Source organism: Bos grunniens, chromosome 4 (genome assembly GCF_055505025.1).
Source record: "Bos grunniens cultivar Pamir isolate PY7600 chromosome 4, Bosgru_T2T1.0, whole genome shotgun sequence".
NCBI classification, from domain to species: domain Eukaryota; kingdom Metazoa; phylum Chordata; class Mammalia; order Artiodactyla; family Bovidae; genus Bos; species Bos grunniens.
Window position 1 is genome coordinate 107334961 of NC_141168.1, and position 13828 is coordinate 107348788.

The window sequence follows — 13828 nt, forward strand, 5'->3', positions numbered from 1 at the left end:
GCTACAGTCCACAGAGTGGCAAAGAGTCAGACAAGACTGAAGCAATTTAGCACACATGCAAGTATATACACATATACATGTATGTGAATAACTTTAATCCCACAGCTTGTCCAAACGTGTGCTATCAAAAGCTTGTGTTTTTGACGATATAGTAGGTGAAAAGCACATCTCTGTGTAGTTGTTGTATTTCTTTTGTAAATGAAGGGATGTAACATTTTCACAGAAGTTCATTAAGAGCTCAATTTCAAGTGGTAGAAAACTCAATCTGGTTTAAGCAACAGAGAAGAAATAAGACTCACATAAAAGAAAAGTGAGTTGGAATATCTAGAGACATGTCTTGATGCAAGGACTCAAAAGATATCATCAAGGCTGACCTACCTCCCCCTCTGGGCCCCCCTGTCTTTTCTCTCTCAGTCTCTCTGGCTCTGGCTCTCTGAATTTTCCATTTGCTTGGCTCTGTTCTGAGACTGTCTCCTCGTAGTGGCCCCAGGCAGCACCAGGTTTTCATCCTCAAGCTTCAAGTTCAGCAAAAAGACTAGGTCTGACTCTCGTTGGTTCCAGTTTTATTATACGCCTGTCCTTAACCATCACTGTAGACACAGAGGTCCTGCTTCTTTGCCCAGGCCCGAGTCACAGGACCATACACACTTCTATCCATGCATGTATCTTCCAAGACGTCCATATTGAAATCATGCAACTCTGCTACTCACAATAAAAGCTATGCTCATCCTCATCTTAGAAGGAGGTGAGGTAGACAACCCCAAGCTCGTAAGCAAACTAGGTACTTTGCCACCCTAGAATCTCTAGGTTTTGAGGATTATTCTTGGTCGAGTCCTAATGTGGTTTTCCGGAGTCCAGCAAATTATGATTAAAAGAAAACTCTAATTCGCGTTATACACTTATAGGAAGAGATAATGAAAATCAAAGTAAAACCTTCGCTTGGAAAAAGAGGAGAGTGGAAAACTGCCCACAGTGGGCCCTGACCTGGAACACGTACTGAGACCCCCGGTCCTAGTGAGCTGAGTCCGTTAGTCATTCAATGCTGCCACCCCGGAAGGCTCTCTCTCCTTCTTATCTTCCATGGCCCCGTTTGAGGTGGTGACCTTAGGTGATGCGCCCCTTCTACGGTTGCATTTGTTTGGCATCTCATTTCCTGAAAGAGTAGGTTCGAGGGCCTGGAACCTTGGAATGACCTTGGACCTTGAACAATGGCAAGCTACTCTTTGTTGGGCTTAAGGTTTTTCTGGCTATCAATCGCGCTTAAAACGTTAGGAGGCAACAACCTCGTCAGCTAAGTAGTATTATTCTCATTTCATAAGTGTGAATTCTACTGCTCAGAAATGTGAAGCCATTTTGCCTGAAGCCACACAGCTGGGGTGTGACAAAGCCAATATTTGTAATCAGAGGAGCCTACCTTCTTCCCTCGTTTTCATCCTGCTTCCCTGTGTACCTCATATTAAAATAGTTTTGTTTGTAATACCTCTATCATTATTAGCACAACTTTCATATCTAGCAACTCTAGTGGGAAATTCATTCTCACTGCGCTTCCTCCATGCCCGGCTAAATGTCTGTCAGTCAGAACGAAAAGCAGAAGAGAAGTTCGCAGCTTGTCCTGTAGGTGTCGCCCTCATCCATAGACTATGTCTCCCCAGTTTCGCCGCATGGCTCTCCCACGGTGGCCAGGGACTCAGACGTTCTAGAAGGATACAAGAAGCCGCATCTGATTTACGTAGCTTGGTGCCAGCATCCAGAATATGTTTCTGTTGTTTTGTATGTAGCTCCTGTATGTCCTCTAGTTAGGACTTTTTCTATTTTAAATTTATTTGATTTTTGAACAGTTAAGTCCGTGGGGTAACAGTGTCGGACACGACTGAGCGACTGAACTGAACTGACTGAATATATTTATAATGGCCCAAAAGCAAACAAAAAAGTGCAAAAGAATGTAGTGGGAAAAACTTCTGTTTCATCAAATCCATACCAAAAGTTACTAGTTACTAGCTTATTTTGTACTTCTAGAATAAATTTTATTCATATATAAGAAAATATATTTTTAAACTACCTTTTTTATTTTGTGTGATAGCACACTGTAATTTTTTTTATCCCTCTTGATTGTTCCATTAACACTAGATCTTAGAAATCTTATATATCAATACATAAAATTTCCTCTCTCTTTTTTTTTAATCCTCAAAGTATTCTCACAACATGGAAGCAGCTACATTTATCCACTCAGGTCTCTAGCGATGAGTATGTATGTGGATTTTCTGCCAATAAAAATAATGCTAAAATAAGTAGCTTTGCAGAACTTCATTTTGCATGTGTGTGAATATATATGAAAGTATTGAGAATACACGCATCTGCAAAGTTTATTGACATTTTCAAATCGCCCTCCACAGGGCTCACACCAGCTTATGCGCCCGCCAGCCATGTATGAAATTGTCTATTTCCCACAGCTTGGCCAACTCAATGTGTTTTGGATTTTTTCTAATCAATCTGAGAGTGAGAAAAAAAAAGGTTCCTCAGTTTTATTTCTTGTGTTTTTATTATAAGTGAGTGACTTCAGATTTTTCTGATTGCAAGTGGTAGAAAGCCCAGCTCCCATGGCCTGAGAAAGATGTTTGCTTTCTCTAGACTAACCATACTGGAGGTAGATGTAGCTTTTCCAGTGAGCCTTAATCCAAAGGCAACGTCCCAAGGCCTGTGATTTCTCTCTCACTCTTTTCCTCTGTCTTGCTCACTGACTCCCTTGCTTTTCCCTCCTTTTCTGTTCCACTTCCTTTCTGTCTTGGGCCTCTTCTCTAACAGACTCTGATTGGACAGGACTGAGTCATGTGACAGAACCCGAATCCCCCACAAATTCCATGGATTGAGTGGGGATGCTGGCTGTTCCATGAAAGGTCAGAGCGTTATGTGGAGACAGATGCTTAGGCACTGGCTGGGGAACACTGCATGTCTGTGTTGTCATCCACCCCTTTAACAGCTCAACATCCACATACTTTTTATTCACACACACACCTTAAAAAATATCCATGCGGTAGCTGTAATGAAGCCATAATTACATGCTATAAAATTGCACTCATCCCCTTCCCAGAGGGAGACAGCACAGCGACTCTTGTGGCTCCTGCTCCAAGGTCAAGATTTCTAGGTGATATACAGTCTTCTTGGTCAGTGCTTGATGGGGCTCTGCCTAGCCCAGTAATCTGTGGTTCCTAAAAAACCGAAAGGCATGCATGAAAGAACAGAATGAAAACAGAATGTCCATCCGGTAAGGGAAATGGCACAAAGTGGTCTCTGGTCCGGCTCTCACAGGACAGGAGGGCAAGGTTTCCCTGACCTGGAGGTAGTGAGCTCCTTAGCCAACCTGGCTGCTCTGCTCTGCTCTCTGGAGTCATCACCTTTGTCTTGTGAGCTGGAGATTTGGGAGGAGGAGGAGGACCCTTCTGATGAACAGCTCTCTTCCTCTTAGAATGGATTTCATGTATTTAGGACTGTCTGGTCCCATCACTTCATGGCAGATAGATGGGGAAACAGTGGAAACAGTGTCAGCTTTGGGCTCCAAAATCACTGCATATGGTGACTGCAGCCATGAATTTAAAAGATGCTTCCTCCTTGGAAGGAAAGTTATGACCAACCTAGATAGCATATTGAAAAGCAGAGCCATTACTTTGCCAACAAAGGTCCGTCTAGTCAAGGCTATGGTTTTTCCAGTGGTCATGTATGGATGTGAGAGTTGGACTGTGAAGAAAGCTGAGAGCTGAAGAATTGATGCTTTTGAACTGTGGTGTTGGAGAAGACTCTTGAGAGTCCTTTGGGCTGCAAAGAGATCCAACCAGTCCATCCTAAAGGAGATCAGTCCTGGGTGTTCATTGGAAGGACTGATGCTGAAGCTGAAACTCCAATACTTTGGCCAGCTGATGCGAAGAGTTGACTCATTGGAAAAGACCCTGATGCTGGGAGGGATTGGGGGCAGGAGGAGAAGGGGACGACAGAGGATGAGATGGCTGGATGGCATCACTGACTTGATGGACATGAGTTTGAGTGAATTCTGGGAGTTGGTGATGGACAGGGAGGCCTGGCGTGCTGTGATTCATGGGGTCGCAAAGAGTCAGAGATGACTGAGCAACTGAACTGAACTGAACTGAAAGATTAAATAATCACAGGCTGTTGTTTGCCAGATTTGGAGTTTCTCTAGAAAAATACATCTCTTAAGACATTGGGAGCAACTGAACTGAACTGAACTGAAAGATTAAATAATCACAGGCTGTTGTTTGCCAGATTTGGAGTTTCTCTAGAAAAATACATCTCTTAAGACATTTGCCAGATTTGGAGTTTCTCTAGAAAAATACATCTCTTAAGACATTGGGAGGCTCCTGAGCATATATCCAGAAAAAAACGATAGTTCAAAAAGAAACATGTCCCCTCTGTATTCATAGCAGAACTATGTACAATAGCCGAGACAAGGAAACAAGCTAAATGTCCATCAACAGATGTTGTCTAAAGAAGATGTGGTATAGATACACCATGGAATACTACTCAGTCATACAAAAGAATGAAGTAAGTCAGCAAATTGGATGGACCTAGAGATTATCATACTAAGCGAAGTAAGCCAGAGAAAGACAAACACCATATGATATCACTTACAGGTGGGATCTAAACTATGACACAAATAAACGTTTCTACAAAACAGAAAGAGACTCACGGATATAGAGGACAGATTCGTGGTTGCCAAGGGGGCGAGGCGATGGGGGGAATGGATCGAGGGTTTCAGATTAACAGATACAGACTATTAAGTGTAGTGGAGATAAACAAGGTCCTGTGTAGCACTATATTCAGTATCCTGTAACACACCAGAACAGAAAAGAATGTGAAAAAAAGATGCTCATAACGGAATCACTTTTGCTGTACAGAAAAAACTAACACGATATAGCAAATCAACTATACTTCAATAAAATAAATTTAAAAAACACTGTGAGGCATTAGTCTGTGATACATACATGGATGTGTGTGTGTTAGTCAGTCAGTCATATCCGACTCTGTGCGACCCTGTGGACTGCAGCTGACCAAGTTTCTCTGTCCATGGGATTCTCCAGGCAAGAATACTGGAGTGGGTTGCCATTCCCTTCTCCCGGGGATCTTCCCAACCCAGGGATTGAACCTGGGTCTCCTGCATCGCAGGTGAATATTTTACTGTCTGAGCCACCAGGGAAGCTCCCCCACCCCAATTTCCAGATTCTATAAAAATTTAGCTTTTGAGAAGTAAACTGAGGAACACCAATCCCCATGTATATACACACACACACACACACACACACACATATGTATGGCATATTTCTTGTTTTACAGAATAGATACTGTGGATCTGAGATAGTAAGTGCCTTTACCTGTAGCCCTGCAGCTGGGAGGAACAAACAGTGAGTGAGAAAGCCACTATCTGTAACGAGTCCAAAGGTCTAAGCTTTCAATACGCTTGTATGAAAAATTAGGTTCACAATAACTAGCAGCTCTAATGGGAAAAATCACCCTCCTCCCCTGTGCCCTGGTCAGCTAATTCTGATGTTCCCTCCCTCCCCACCCTCCTCATTCCAGAAAAGCACAAAGAAAACAAACTGCAATATTCTGCTTGTCCTCTAGGTGGCACTGTTAACCACAGGATGCTGCTTTCCAGCCCTGCAACTTGATCTCTTCAGGCTGGAAAGAATCAGATATTCTAGAAGATGGAGTCCAGTCTACACACAATTCAGTCTAAGGACCCCCGCTCACAGGTTTAGAGTTCTATATCTCCAACATGTAAGTTAGGATTCTTTTCTCCTAAAATTTTATTTACCTCATTTTTTAATAGCTTGTACATTTATAGGTTTCAAACATTTAAATGTACAAAAAAATCCTATTTGAAAATAAACTCCTTATTCATCTATGTAGCATTTATGATAGCATTCTTTTTTGTCTATTCTTCTAGAGATTTTAATATATATGCAACCAAATATAAACACATTCTTTCCCCCACCCATTTTTAATGCCAGTTATTCACATTCATTCTTCTGTTTCTTTGTTTTCTTTTTCTTTTACACAGCTACATATTATGGAGTGCTTTTCATAAGCGGTTCCTAAAGAAATTTATTCCTTTTAAGAGATTTAGCATCCTCCAATGTGTGGATGAAACGGATTCTCCCTGGAGGAACATTTAGTTTAATTCCTATTGTTTGCTGTTATTCAATGCTACACTGAATAACCTTGTCCCTGCCTCATTTTGTGTGGGAGGCTATATATCTGTGGGACAAGTTATACAATAGCATAATTACTGGGTCAAAGGATATATGTATTTGCAGTTTAACAGATATGCCTTTTACCTGCTTTAGGGAAGATTAAACTCACATTCTCACTAGTACAATAATATATTTCCTCTCAGTTTAACCAAAATAATATGTGATCGACTTAACTTTTATATTTTGTCATTACAATAGATGGAAATGCTATCTCATTTTAAATTCATAAATTTATAATGGAGTGAGGTTGAGCAGCTTTTAATAGGCAGCCTTAGGAATGATTAGGGGTCTTTCAGTTACAAGCAAAACAAAAACGTAAGCCCCTCCATCTGGCTTTAGAGAAAGGAACTCACTGTCTTTACAACTGAGAAGTCGGGGGTGAACTCAGAGGTCCCAGTGTGCCTGGAAACAAAGGGCCCAAACGTCGCCCTCACCTGCTTCCTCTCTCTCACTCTTCCCATTTTCTCTGTCTCCTCTCTCCAGCCACCCTTCCTTTGCTGGCCAGGGAGGCTGCAGAACTGCATCCTCATCTCTTCTCCTGTGGGCTGCATTCATTTAGCATCTAACCTCCTGTGGTTGCAAGTTCAGAGGCCTGGGGTTGTCAGAAGCATTGAGCAACCACAGACCATCTTGGGGGGCAGCACTCTTTAAGTGACACAAATTCACTTAAAATGTTAGTAAGCAACAACATGACAAGATGGAAATCGACATTTTACAAGTGAATAAACTATGTCTTTAAAGATATAAAAGATACAGCTCTTTGCCTAGAGCTACACAGTGAATGATAGGGACAGCATTAGCATCCAGGTGCATCTGACAGTAAATGCCCAGGGATTAGCAGAATGCTTTTGTTCAGGAGCTGCAATGGAAAAATCAATCACCACCTCGATCCAGGCCCGTCCACTGACTCAGAATAAACAAAAAAAGAAAGAAAAACGAAATGAAAAATTCTGGATGTGTCCTGTAGGTGCCACCGTTGCCATGGGGTATCTCTTTTCAGCTGTGTAGCACGGATCTCTTTAAGGCTGAAATTCTAGAAGATGGAAGAAAACTGCTCTTTATATTTATGCAACTGACATTTTGCACTGGAATCTCACATATAATTTAGAATTCTGGATCTCGGCTATGTTGTTATTGTGTCTTTCTTTCTAAAAAGTATGCACTGAAAATATTTGTGAAGAGTTTATGTAGTTCCAAAAAAATTTAAATACAGTAAAATAAGATGTATACAATGAAAAAAAAAAATCTCTTTCCCCATCTTATCCCTTAAATTCCATGTTCCACTGCCCCTTCCCCATGGATAACTACATTTTTATTTTTCCTGAGACAACCATGTACATACAAGCAAATACGAAAATATATTTTCTTTCTTCTCTGTTTATATATGTATTATACAAATATTAGCATTTAAAATTTTTCTCTTAATGTATGCTGAAGATACGTTCATATTAGCCAAGAGGAAATTCTTTTACAACTTTATCTATTCCCCTGTATGATTGTTCCATATTTTTCATTTATCCAGACCCTATTGATGGACATTTATATTGATGTTTTCCTATTACAAACAATGCAGTAATGAACAAAAGCTTCTTCATTGTAAATTTATAAAAATAGTTGTAGAATAAATCCTAGAAGTGAAATTGTTGAGTTAAAAGGTAAGTGTATTTGTAATTTCAGTGAACATTTCCAAATTACCTTCACTTGATGGTATCATTTCAGCACTCCCACTAACAGTCTGAGAATTCCTTTTCTCCATAAATTGGACAATTCCAGTGAATTATCCAGATATTGGGCATTTGCAGATCTGATAGGTGAAAACTGGTATATTTGTGCAGTTGTATTTCTTCTATTTCAAGTAAGATTAAGCAATTTTTCATTGATGAAGACCCTGTGTGTTTAGTTGAGGTTTTTTTTTTTTTAACTTTTAGAAAAATGTGAGGTTTAGAAATCCCAACTCATAGAAACTGAAACAAGAGGAAGAAATTTGTATTCATATGGCTGGACATGGATGTTCTTGGATTTCAAGATCTCTCACTCTCTGCCCTCAATTCAGTTCAGTCACTCAGTCATGTCCGACTCTTTGCGACCCCATGGACAGCAGCATGCCAGCCTTTCCTGTCCATTACAAACTCCTAGAGCTTGCTCAAACTCATGTCCATCGAGTTGGTGGTGGACCATCTCATCCTGTGATGTCCCTTTCTCCTCCTGGCTTGAATCAGCTGACTCAGAAATGAGTCAGCTCTTTGCATCAGGTGGCCAAAGTATTGGAGCTTCAACTTCAGCATCAGTCCTTCCAATGAATATTCAGGACTGATTTCCTTTAGGATTGACTGGCTTGATCTCCTTGCAGTCCAAAGAACTCTCAAGAGTTTCTCCAACACCACAGTTCAAAAGTACCAGTTCTTCAGTGCACAGCTTTCTTCACGCTCCAACTCTCACATCCATACGTGACTACTGGAAAAAACCATAGCTTTGATTAGATCAACCTTTGTGGGTAAAATAATGTCTCTGCTTTTTAATATGCTGTCTAGGTTGGTCATAGCTTTTCTTCCAAGGAGCAAGCGTCTTTTAATTTCATGACTACAGTCACCATCTGCAGTGATTTTGGAGCCCAGGAAAATTAACTCTGTCACTGTTTCCCCATCTATTTGCCATCAAGTGATGGGACCAGATGCCATGATCTTCATTTTTTGAATGTTGAGTTTTAAGCCAGCTTTATCACTCTCCTCTTTCACCTTCATCAAGAGGCTCTTTAGTTCCTCTTCACTTTCTGCCATCAGGGTGGTGTCATTTGCATATCTGAAATTATTGATATTTCTCCTGGAACTCTTGATTCCAGCCTCTACTTCACCCACCTGGCATTTCACATGATGTACTCTGCATAACAGTTAAATAAGCAGGGTGACAATATATAGCCTTGCCATATTCCATTCCCAATTTTGAAACAGTCCCTAAGTTCTATGTCCAGTTTTAACTGTTGCTTTTTAATTGCATACAGATTTCTCAGGAGACAGGAAAGGTGGTATTCCCATCTCTTTAAGAATTTCCCACAGTTTGTTGTGATCCACACAGTCAAAAGTTTCGGCATAGTCAATAAAGCAGAAGTAGATATTTTTCTGGAACTCTCTTGCTTTTTCTAAATCCAACAGGTGTTGGTAATTTTATATCTGGTTCCTCTGCCTTTTCTAAATTGAGCTTGAACATCTGGAAGTTCTTAGTTCATGTATTGCTGAAGCCTGGTTTGGAGAATTTTGAGCACTACTTTGCTAGTGTGGGAGATAAGTGCAATTGTGCGGTAGTTTGAACATTCTTTGGCATTGCCTTTCTTTGGGATTGGAATGAAAACTGACCTTTTCCAGTCCTGTGGCACTGCTGAGTTTTACAAATTTGCTGACATATTGACTGCAGCACTTTCACAGCATCATCTTTTAGGATTTGAAATAGCTCAACTGGAATTCCATCACCTCCACTAGCTTTGTTTGTAGTGATGCTTCCTAAGGCCCACTTGACTTCACATTCCAGGATGTCTGGCTCTAGGTGAGTGATTACACCATCGTGGTTATCTGGGTCGTGAAGATCTTTTTTGTATAGTTCTTCGTATTCTTGCCACCTCTTTTTAATATCTTCTGCTTCTGTTAGGTCCATATCATTTCTGTCCTTTATTGAGCCCATCTTTGCATGAAATGTTCCCTTGGTATCTCTAATTTTCTTGAAGAGCTCTCTAGTCTTTCCCATTCTATTGTTTTTCTCTATTTGTTTGCATTGATCATTTAGGAAGGCTTTCTTATCTCCTCTTGCTATTCTTTGGAACTCTGCATTCAGATGGAGGTATCTTTCCTTTTTTTTTTTTTTGTCAGTTATGCTTTTTTTAAATTTTATTTTATTTTTAAACTTTACATAATTGTATTAGTTTTGCCAAATATCAAAATGAATCCGCCACAGGTATACATGTGTTCCCCATCCTGAACCCTCCTCCCTCCTCCCTCTCCTTTGCTTTTCATTTCTCTTCTTTTCCCAGCTATTTGTAAGGCCTGCTCAGACAGCCATTTTGCCCTTTTGCATTTCGTTTTCTTGGGGATGGTCTTGATCATCACCTCCTGTACAATGTTACCTCTGTCCATAGTTCTTCAGACACTCTGTCTATCAGATCTAATCCCTTGAATCTATGTATCACTTCCATGTATAATAGCAAGCAATTTGATTTAGGTCAAACCTGCATGGTCTAGCAGTTTTCCCTATTTTCTTCAATTTCAGTCTGAATTTTCAATAAGGAGGTCATGATTTGAGCCACAGTCAGCTCCTGATCTGTTTTTGCTGACTGTATAGAGCTTCTCCATCTTTGGTTGCAAAGAATATAATCAATCCGATTTTGGTGTTGACCATCTGGTGATGTCTATGTGTAGAGTCGTCTCTTGTGTTGTTCGAAGAGAGTGTTTGCTAACTTCTCTCTATTTTAGATGGGCTTCTTTCCTGTGGTGACCCCCGGCACTTCCATGCTTATAACCTCACAGCTCCAAGTTGAGAAAAAATTTCTGGACTACACCATCTTATCATTAAGCTGAACTGGATTATATGTTCATATTTGAGGTGTAAAGATATAGGGCTTGGATGGTCCAGGTCTGAGTTAAATTTTTCTTTTTGAGCTAAAGATAGCATCAACTTGATGACTGTTGCTCACACTATGTGGATTGAGGTTTAGGGTTAAGGTTCAGAGATCAGTGTTATGACTTTCTTGAGGAAAACTAAAGTTGCATAATACACAGGAAAATGAATAAGTAGTGCAATGCATACACAACATCCATACTCATCTTTATTTCCATGTATACATCTTAAGAAATGCTCCTATGTACAGCAAAATTTAAAAACCACTCTCTCTTTCTGGAGGAAGGCAATCTAGCATTCAAGTCTGGGATAATTAAGTGATACGCATTCTTGGTCAGATCTAGGCTTGGATTCTCCCAAGTAGAGGCATTATAGTAATTTGTAATAAATAGTTGTATTTACTATACATAAAATATTATAGCAATTTATAGTAAATCCTAACATCAGTCGCCCTCAAGGAATACCCAGACTGTTCTCTGACAGAGAAAGAACACTATAATTATGATAAAAACTCCATTCCAGATGCAGAAAATGGGACACACAATGGTGATAACAGATAACAATGGTGATAATCACCCAAACGGTGTCTTAGATGGCCTTAATGAGGTGTTCTGGCCATTCTGGCTCTTTTCTCTAGAAAGCCTTTATTTGCTATGGTTTTTGTCGAGCTCAGTTCCTACTGAAGTGAGTTTGGGGGACCCGAGACTGTTTCAGAGGTTAGCCATCACTGACCGATAGTAGCCATGAGCTGTAAAAAGTAGCAGATTTGTAAGGAGGGTAATATTATCTGTGTTTCACAAGCGAGGGAACTAGGGCTTGAAGAGGTTAGGGACTTTTGGTATGAGTGACACGGAGAGGTCAGAATCCAGGGATATTCCTTTCTCCAGAACACTGGCATTTCCATCTGCTATCTGTCTATAAAGTGGCTTTGTTTGCAGTGTTTACACCAGTAATCATCAAAACTTTCATTTCTAGCAAGAGCAAAGGGAAATCCTTGGTCACTATCCCCAAGCATATGTTGTAAACTGTTCAGCCTTTAAAGGGAGAACAAACCAACATGATTCTCTGGCCCTGTAGGGGAGACCTTAGTCAAGGAATGTTTCTTTGGGGCACGGCAGCCCCCATCTTTCAGAACTGCACCAGACTGGAAATTCTAGAAAGTGGAGGAAGTCTGACAGGTCAATGAACATCGTCAATGGTTAGTGCCAGAATCTACACATGTCCTTGTTTTGATGAATTAGTTCAGTTCAGTCGCTCAGTTGTGTCCGACTCTTTGCGACCCCATGAACCACAGCATGCCAGGCCTCCGAATTAGTTAGGATGTTATTATTTTCTTTACAATGAAGTTATAAAGTTTTGAATAAGTAATATATTTATATAACTCCAAAATAAAAAGATAAAGGGATATTCAGGAAAAAGAATTCTCCCTTCTAATCTTATCCCCCATCTACTAAATTCCCATGCCTGTTTCTCAAATATGGCATGAGTCTTTAGTTTCTTGCATATCCTCCCAGAGATTTACATATGTATGAATATATATTCTTCCATTTTTATAGAAGTCATAGTCCAGGGTCGATGCACGATGCTGGATGCTTGGGGCTGGTGCACTGGGACGACCCAGGGGGATGGTATGGGGAGGGGGGAGGGAGGAGGGTTCAGGATGGGGAACACATGTATACCTGTGGCGGATTCATTTTGATATATGGCAAAACCAATACAATATTGTAAAGGTAAATAAAATAAAATTAAAAAAAAAGAAGTGATAGCATAAAATTGATTGGCAAGACAACATATCCTAGAAATATAACATGTCAAAATAAAAATTCCAGAATTTTTAAAAGCATCTTTATAGTGTTCTACCATATGGATGTACTATACTTCATTTAACCTCTTAATAGGTTTATTCCTATTACGCAGGAGGTTGATTCATGCATCTTATCATTACAAATAATACTATAATTAATATCTTGATACATAAGGTGTTTTTCAGACATGTAAATACATTTGTAGAATAAATTGTTAGAAGTGGATTTGCTGGTGCAAAAGTTCACACATTTTTAATTTTAACAAATAGTCCCACATTGTCCTTTGTACACATCACAACCACCTTACATTTCATCACTAATATATGAGGTTGCCCCACTTCCTCACAGCAGGTCCAACGTAGCATGTTATTGAATGCTTCAATTTTCTAATCTGAAAGGTGAAAATTTATATCCCTATTCATTTCAATTTGTTTCTCTTGTTCGAGTATGATTGAACAACCTTCTATAAGTTTAAGAGACAACTGAAAAAAGCTAGCTTTTTCTATTGAAAGCATCAGAAAACCAAATATCACTTGGCTAAAAGAAAAACAAAATGATTTCCTTTTTATAAGGCCATGTAGATATGTCTACATGTATTCATGTATAATGTGAATTTAACTCAGATGACCATTATATCTACTACTGTGGGCAAGAATCCCTTAGAAAAAATGGAGTAGCCATCAAAGTCAACAAAAGAGTCTGGAATGCAGTACTTGGATGCAATCTTAAGAATGACAGAATGATCTCTGTTCGTTTCCAAGGCAAACCATTCAATATCACAGTACTCCAAGTCTATGCCCCAACCAGTAATGCTGAAGAAGCTGAAAAAAGGTTATATGAAAACCTACAAGACCTTCTAGAACTAACACCCGCAAAGATGTCCTTTTCATTATAGGGGACTGGAATGCAAAAGTAGGAAGTCAAGAGATACCTGGAGTAACTGGCAAATTTGGCCTTGGAGTACAAAATAAAGCAGGGCAAAGGCTAACAGAGTTTTGCCAAGAGAACACACTGGTCATAGCAAACATCCTCTTCCAACAACACAAGAGAAGACCCTACACATGAACATCACCAGATGGTCAACACCGAAATCAGATTGATTATATTCTTTGCAACCAAAGATGGAGAAGCTCTATACAGTCAGCAAAAACAAGACCGGGA

The 13828-nt window shown here is 39.9% G+C and overlaps 1 long non-coding RNA gene across 1 annotated transcript in view; it reads right to left on the reverse strand.

Moving 5' to 3' along the window:
- Window positions 1-2978: 2978 nt before the first annotated feature.
- The window catches only part of LOC147374642 (uncharacterized), a 162038-nt gene continuing 151188 nt past the window's right edge, over window positions 2979-13828 (reverse strand). The window contains exon 3 of the long non-coding RNA XR_015163000.1: window positions 2979-3206. This is a non-coding gene — a long non-coding RNA (uncharacterized LOC147374642). The remainder of the gene's footprint in view (window positions 3207-13828) is intronic.